Here is a 7,341-nt window from a genome sequence, read left to right as displayed (position 1 = left end):
CCCGGGGCGTTGGCAGATTGCAGATGTCTGCCTCTGTTCGCTCCGGTATGCATGGTGCAAGTGTCGCTCGTGGAACAGCCCCCCTGGTGGAGAAATTCACTTAAAGTTCAGTCTCTAAGGAACAATAAAGACCCCAAACCGCGCGCTTAAATTTAAGCTAGCATGAAAATCCCCACACTGCTCCTGGGCGGCTGGTTTTGCCTCCTCCTCCCTCCTTTCTTTTCAGCGATGTGACACAGCGTTTCAGATGTCGCAAACGCAGTTTGTGTTTGCATGTTGGCTTTATGTACTGGGAGGTTTTACAGCCACAAAAGCACCGGCAGTGTGTGTGTGTGTGTGTGTGTGTGTGTGTGTGTGTGTGTGTGTGTGTGTGTGTGTGTGTGTGTGCGTGTGTGTGTGTATGTGAGTTAACTGAATGTGTCCTGAGCATCTGTTGTAGAAAAAGAGCCTAATAGAGGAAAGTTTTGCACTGGTGGATTATATAGCAGGCTGAACCTTTACAGCACCGGTGATTAGAAGGACTAGGTCAGAGTTGCCATAGCTTGTGAGACATCTTAATAACAGTGTAAAATTAAAGTAAAATTAAAGCTAGACCTCCACCAAGGCCCAACACTGCCCTCTCATTCAGTCAAGTCTCATCTATTGTTAAAAAAACCCAAAAATATTCAAATCCACTGGAACCTCATATTTATTTTGATCGTCATAAAATTGCAGCCACTCATGAAAACCAGCCACGTAAATACATTTTGTTTGCTCAGAAGCAATTAAACATGTATAAATGTATAAATTCTGCGCCCCCATGTAGGCTAACCTCCGTCTTGCTCGTCCAAGTATCTAAGCTATTGAGACAGAGCGTGAAATAACAGTCTGAGCTTACATTCTATCATTCCAATAATATCAGGACTAAGTAGTGCCACACTGCAGGAAGGAAACTGTTTCACTGTCCTCTGCACTGATCATCAACTGGTGAGGGTGCTTTCTTTTTCCCTGAGACTTACAGCCCTTTATCCTCAGTCCTTCATAACAAAGTGCGTAGCCATCAAGTGCATGTTTTTATGGTCGCTTTACAAGGTTTTTGTTTTGAAACCTGTCAGCTTGAGACTTTATTAAGTCAGCCACGGACAATGTTTTCATTCAAGTTATGAAAGTAGCTTAGCTGGCTAGCCATGGCTGATACAATCTTGTAACTGCTACTATGGCAAAATCAATATTCAGTTAGCAACCATTACTGATGCCCTGATGCTGTTGAATTGCATTGTGAAGATGTGTGTATATATAAATATATGTGGAGATAGGCTAATTTGTTCCTTGATGTTGACATTTTCAGACATAACTGTACCATTTAGAGATCATTAAACATGACGGTCCAGCTTTGATAGAGCTGGACCGTCATGTTTAACGATCAGCTAAAATTTGGGTAAACTCAAGCTGTGATTTTCTTTAGTCTGTGGCCCAACAGGTCAGTTGTCTCCAACCTACAGGGCCAGACTGCAACAACCAGTTAATACAGTCACATTATGTTGAGTAAATGTACCTTGAATGGTACTTTTGTACAAACACTACACTGAATATCTAAACATAGAGCTGTACCTTTCCTAATTTCCTGTAGCTTAATGTGAAAGTGCAATTCAGCCCGAGAAATTGTAAATTATGGAAGGCATTCTACACCTGTGGGAAATCTGTGAAAATTGTTTAGAAATAGCAAGCTTTTCTGACTCACTGCGCACTCAGACAGAGCATATATGGAAAGTGTGGGGCACTATTACTTTTGATGTGATCACTGACCTTGATCCGGATCTCTTTGTGGAGTGGGACCCATTCTCTCTCTGGTATTTCAGGGGAAGAGTAAAAAGTGACGCATTCAGCGGCTACACTATCCATTAAGAGCGGGCGCAGCAGGGGTGTTTTTTTTTTTTTTCTTTTTATCAAAATGCAGCGCTTATTACTGGATTGAGATTCATGTCTCGCAGTTCAGATATGATAACCCTCGCTACTTGGCCTTCAATTCACATCTCTTTTTGCCTAACAATTCATCTCTCCCCCCTCCGTCTTCACTTGTTCTCCCTCCACACTTTCACTCTCACTCCATCATCACCCATCTGTTCTTTACCCTGTGTGTCATATCTCTTTTACCCCCCTCCCCACCCGCCGCCTCCACCAAGCTCATCCTCTATTTTTTTTCCCCTTCTCCCTCTCCTCCCGCTCCGCCATCCCTTCACCTCTCCGCCCGAGCCCAGCGAGAAACCGTTGGAACTAGCCGCTCCAGAATTCTGATCAGCCACTTTGTGGTCTAAGAAGGCTTGCAAGACCGCCTTTCCGATTAATCAATAGTTCCATTGGCTGCGGTTAACACCTGTAACCTCTGCATTACATGGAGGGAAATCTTCAGTCCTGGAGCAGAATAGCAAACATCTAACTTATCCCGGCTTCAGCCAAATCCTACTTATTGCAAAACATTTTCACCCACTGAGCAGATAAATTCTCCAGGATTAGAAACACGGAGGTCTCTCTATATATGTTTTTCTCATTTATTTTGAGTGAGTGAGTGAGTGAGCATATGACTGAGTGAAGGAGTGAGTGAGTAAATGCTGATCAAAAAAAAAAAAAAGCCTACCTGTGGGCTGTTTTTGTATCCGCTTCAACTCCACGGTTGCCATATAGATGCGTAAGGAAAGTGAGGTACATTTAGATGCTGCGATAGAGGTAAATGAAATTCATACCGCAGTATCTAGGTCATTTGTAAGGCCCAAAGCAACATTTCCTTCCCTGCCTGCCTGCCTTTTCCGTGTGTTGCTCGAGTCTGTGGAACATCAAGGAGATGAAAACACTCCACATCCTGTATATGCAACAGCTTACACAAGAATTGTGCGTGCTTGCGAGCGTGTCAGCTGGGCCCGCAGAGTTCCTTTTGACAGTTTATAGATAGAATGAGCTATTAAAGTATCAATACGCGTCAATAAACATTTGTTGGAGTGGTGTGCACAACTAAATCAGCGGCAGATATCTTGGCAGAAAGGGTCAGGAATGGCTCTGGGTAATCAAGAAGAGTTCTAAACTAACATTAGCGACTGTCAGCTCTCCGTTAGCAGAGAGGAGAGGGGCACTGGGGATCCTGAATAAAGTCAAGTCCTTTGGACCGTTGCAGAAAATCAGACCCAAGTCCTCCGCAAAGAAATCCACAGTCCAGCAGCATTAAACAAATTTGAACAAATCACAACAAGCTTGTTTATGCACCTGAGAGAGACGGGGGAAGATCTCATGTTACAATCCACATATGGACGGCAAATAGTAACGTGATTGATACATGTACATATCTACGCAATTGCCCCTTTAAATCATTAAATTATTCTTCCTCAGATAAGGTATAGGTTTCTTTTCATAAAACAAAAGATACATAAAGTTGTAACATCCATTTAACTGTTTGTTTCCCTTGTGTGTCACTGTAACACATGTATCACTGAATCTGTAAATATTCAGCTCAGCACAATATGAAAAAGAAAGAAACACAATCCAGATGTTAGGTATAGACCTCAAACATGACACACTCCAAAAAAACTAAAACAAATAAAAACTTAAAGGTTCTTTACCTTATTTTTGGCTCCTGTAAAGATTAGCTTAATGTAACTAATTACGCGTTCATTTAAAGGTCCAGCATGAAGGTTTTAGGGCGGTGTAACATTTATAACTTGGACTAAGTATTTTATTTTTACAAATGTAGCAGGCCGTCTTCCACTAAGTCCACCATGTTGTACTGCCATGTTTCTACCAGGAACTCGAGAGGGACTCTTTCACAAACGGGGAGGGCTATTCAGTTGGTCAAAATCTGCAACCTCAATCTGCGATGCCACTAAATCCAAGAGACCGGGCCTTTAAACTACCATTAACTCATTCTTTGGTTGCTTACGGGCGGTGGACACAAGCTGTGAACACAATCATATCATCACCATATAACGTTGACATTTAGCCAATAGTTTCCCCTTTAACACATCCAGCAGTTACATGGCAGCAAATGACATTCATTAGTTTTTGTTTTTCATTTGTTTCTGTCCGCCTGATGAATGCAAAGCCAGCATTCACTCACACTCCATCACGCTTCTTGTTTGTTTTGGCCTCCACGTACTCCTGAGGGGAAATATCTGGCAGTTCAGCCGCTAAACGCTCCCCTGCGCTCACCAACAAGTCACCGACGTTGTCTGTCAGAAAGCAACGCTGACGAGAACGTTGAGAGTGAAGTACAGCGGTGAGTTATGGGCAGTAAAACCAAAACAACAAGTGAAGGAGAACATAACAGAGCTGCACTCAGGTGATTCATCTCTTTCATACGACCTGCTTTAAAAGGAAAAACCATGTTTGCATTAAACTGTTTTGAGCACAAGTTTTGAGCAGACTGAACAGACTTCTGGCAAAATAAATTGTGAATCACTGCATGTTTCCATCAGCTACCTTTATGCAAATGTATTCAACGCGACGTTACAGTTAATCAAGCCCCAGCAACTTTGATATATCGTGGCATTTCACTGCTGCTTCCCACCTATCATAGCGTTTTCCTTTGTTATGAATTAATTCCACTCTCTTCATCACGCGTTCCCCTTGGTGTTTTTTATCAGCCTCCGTGGTGACAGATAGCGAATTAAGGGACACATGAAAACAATTGGATGGAAACATACCAATTGAAACGATGTTTAAATGACAAGGAGATCACAGAGTCATCAGGCAAGTTTGTTTTTTCGGAGCCTTCTGATGAAAAAACCTCAAAACTGTGCCAGCTCACAGTGTGACGTTATTAAAGTAGCAGCTTGTACAGTGTAACTTTTATTTGCCCGCCTGTTTTATGGTTCTAAATACTTTTGAGAACTGGCCAAGATATTTCAGATGCACCTGCACATTTTCACTATGGGAAACATTTTCAATAGGATAAAGACTGTGGTGGCTAGCATCAGATTTTTGGCATCAGGGGACAGATACAAGTCCACTCTGCAGAAAGCCCGGACGCTCACTCCTTCATTGACTCATTAGTCCAGAATGCATTGCAGCCACAGAGCATGTTAACTCCTCCTTTTCAGGCAGTTCCTGCTAAAGGGTCACTCCACCAATTTTAAACTTTAATGTGTGTTTACAGGTCTTGAGGGGCACTGCTGCGTATGTGAGAAGTGCAGTATGAAGAGTTTTGAAGTACACGATTTTTTTTACTGATAAATCGCTTCCAGTTATGCCACTAAGTGGCCCAAAGTGCATTGTGGGTAATGAAGGCACCAGGTTTTAATTCAGGATTTCATAGTTCAAGCAAGTGATCAAAGTCAATACACCAGAATCAGAGATATCACTTTTTTTCTTTCACACTTTCTGCTTCCTTTTCAAAACCTGGTGCCTACATTACCCACAATGCAATTTAGAAACTGGGTGACATCACTGGAGGCAAATAACCAGATTACTTTTGAGAGAAGGTTTTACACTTTAAAATAGTTGTTTGGACTTGTTGCCTCCAACTGAGATTTACATACCTGGGAGAGATGCAATGGTGAAAGTATTAAAGGGTAACTCCACCAATTGTATACTTTATAGTGTGTTTACAGGTTCAGAGAGAGTACTACTGCATATGTGAAAATAGTAGTGTAATGACTTTTGTGGCAGAGGAAACTGTATGTCAAGTGATACATTTCCTCCAAGTGATGTCACTCAGTTGCATTCTGGGTAATGTAGGCACCATGTTTTCAAAAGGAAGAATTAAAAAAGCCAATATCTTTGGTTCTGATGTATTGATTGTGTTTGATGTATTTCTATAATAAGTCCACCAGTGGTACCTCCATTACCCACGATGCAAATTACATACAGAGTGCCATCACTGGAGGCAAAATATCAGATTACATGCAACAAAATACCTGTAAACACTTTTAAGTGGAAAAAAATGGTGAAACTACTCTTTAATACTATCACCGTTAGATCATTCGCTAGCATGTAAATCTCAGCTGGATGCAACAAGTCTGAACAACTTTTCTTTTTTTTTTTTTGCATTAAAAAGTTTGAGACAAATGGATGCAAATGTATCCCACGGCAAACTAAATTACAGCACTTCATCATAGAGATGAACACAAGCTGATAATATACAGTGTGAGTGTTTCTGGGGGTGGAATCCTCCTTTAAACACAGTCGCCCTCATCTGTTTAACTGCATCCTGGCTGCTTCCGCCGCTTAAGATCACCGGTGCCTTTTTTTGCATCAGTTCCTCTTCCTTGATGAATTCCTATCAGATGAAGTACGGTTCCACTTCTCTAAACCTCCTCCTCCTCCTCCTCCTCCTCTGCGTCGCTCCTCCCTGCCACCTCTACATGCCCCAATCACCCCCCACAACCTCACCCACACACTCTTCCTCTATCCTCCAACCCATCCTTAAAATTCCTTCCCTTCCTCCACGTGACTCTCGTCATCCCGAGAGTGTATACCCCCCCGCCCTCCCATCCGTCGGCCCTGACCCTCGCACATTCACAGCCCACCGCTCATACGTAAACACAAACATCCTTCGTACACACATGCAGTGCACACACAAACGGACCACAGAGTCGACTTCTGGGAGCCCGTAGCACACGTTTCAATCGCACCTCAGCCGTGTTTAGTCCTTGGCTGGCTGAATCACGCTGCTGCGAGGATTGTGTTGATGAAGGACGTAACACAATCAGTAACGAGTGCAATTCTTAATAATGCCTATTAATTACAGCTCTAACCGTCACACTGGAGACTGCAATGTGTTTGCATCACGCTCTGTGCGGTGACTTTAATCCTACAGAAGTACAATCCTTGCCTCTTCACCTTATTTCTATTTGCATTTGGTGAATAATGCAACACACACACACAAACACACACACACTTAAAACAACATAAAGTAGCTTCACAGTGCTTTTTTTTTTTTTTTTCATTTCCCCAAACATACTTGACAATAGCTCAGTAGCAGGTAACTCAGTCTGGGAAGCAGATTTCGAGCCCAGACAGAGACGGTGGCTGGGAATAAAAACAGATTGTGGCAGTTGACAGGTGGAATGAAAAGTGGGTAGTTTTCCTTGATGTCGGAGAGGCTCAGAAGCAACTAGATCAAAGTTTTCGAGTGACTTTTAATATTTATCCAAGAAAAAATATCTCTGAGAACATCAGTAGTTGTTTTTCCTCTTTCATTTTAACTGTTTACTTTGCTAAAAGGGCCCCCCCAAAAAAGTGGCATGATTTTAATCAGCGTTTGCTAACAGCAGCGTGTCTGGATGAGGACGGAGAAAATGTCCCACTTTTTTTTGTTTTTTTCATGCCAACTGTTACAGGTGTGTTTTACTGTACATGCAGCCTCTCTTCGTCTTC

This window comes from Acanthopagrus latus, chromosome 19, assembly GCF_904848185.1.
Source record: "Acanthopagrus latus isolate v.2019 chromosome 19, fAcaLat1.1, whole genome shotgun sequence".
Classification (NCBI taxonomy): domain Eukaryota; kingdom Metazoa; phylum Chordata; class Actinopteri; order Spariformes; family Sparidae; genus Acanthopagrus; species Acanthopagrus latus.
Note: the sequence above shows the minus strand (reverse complement) of the source record.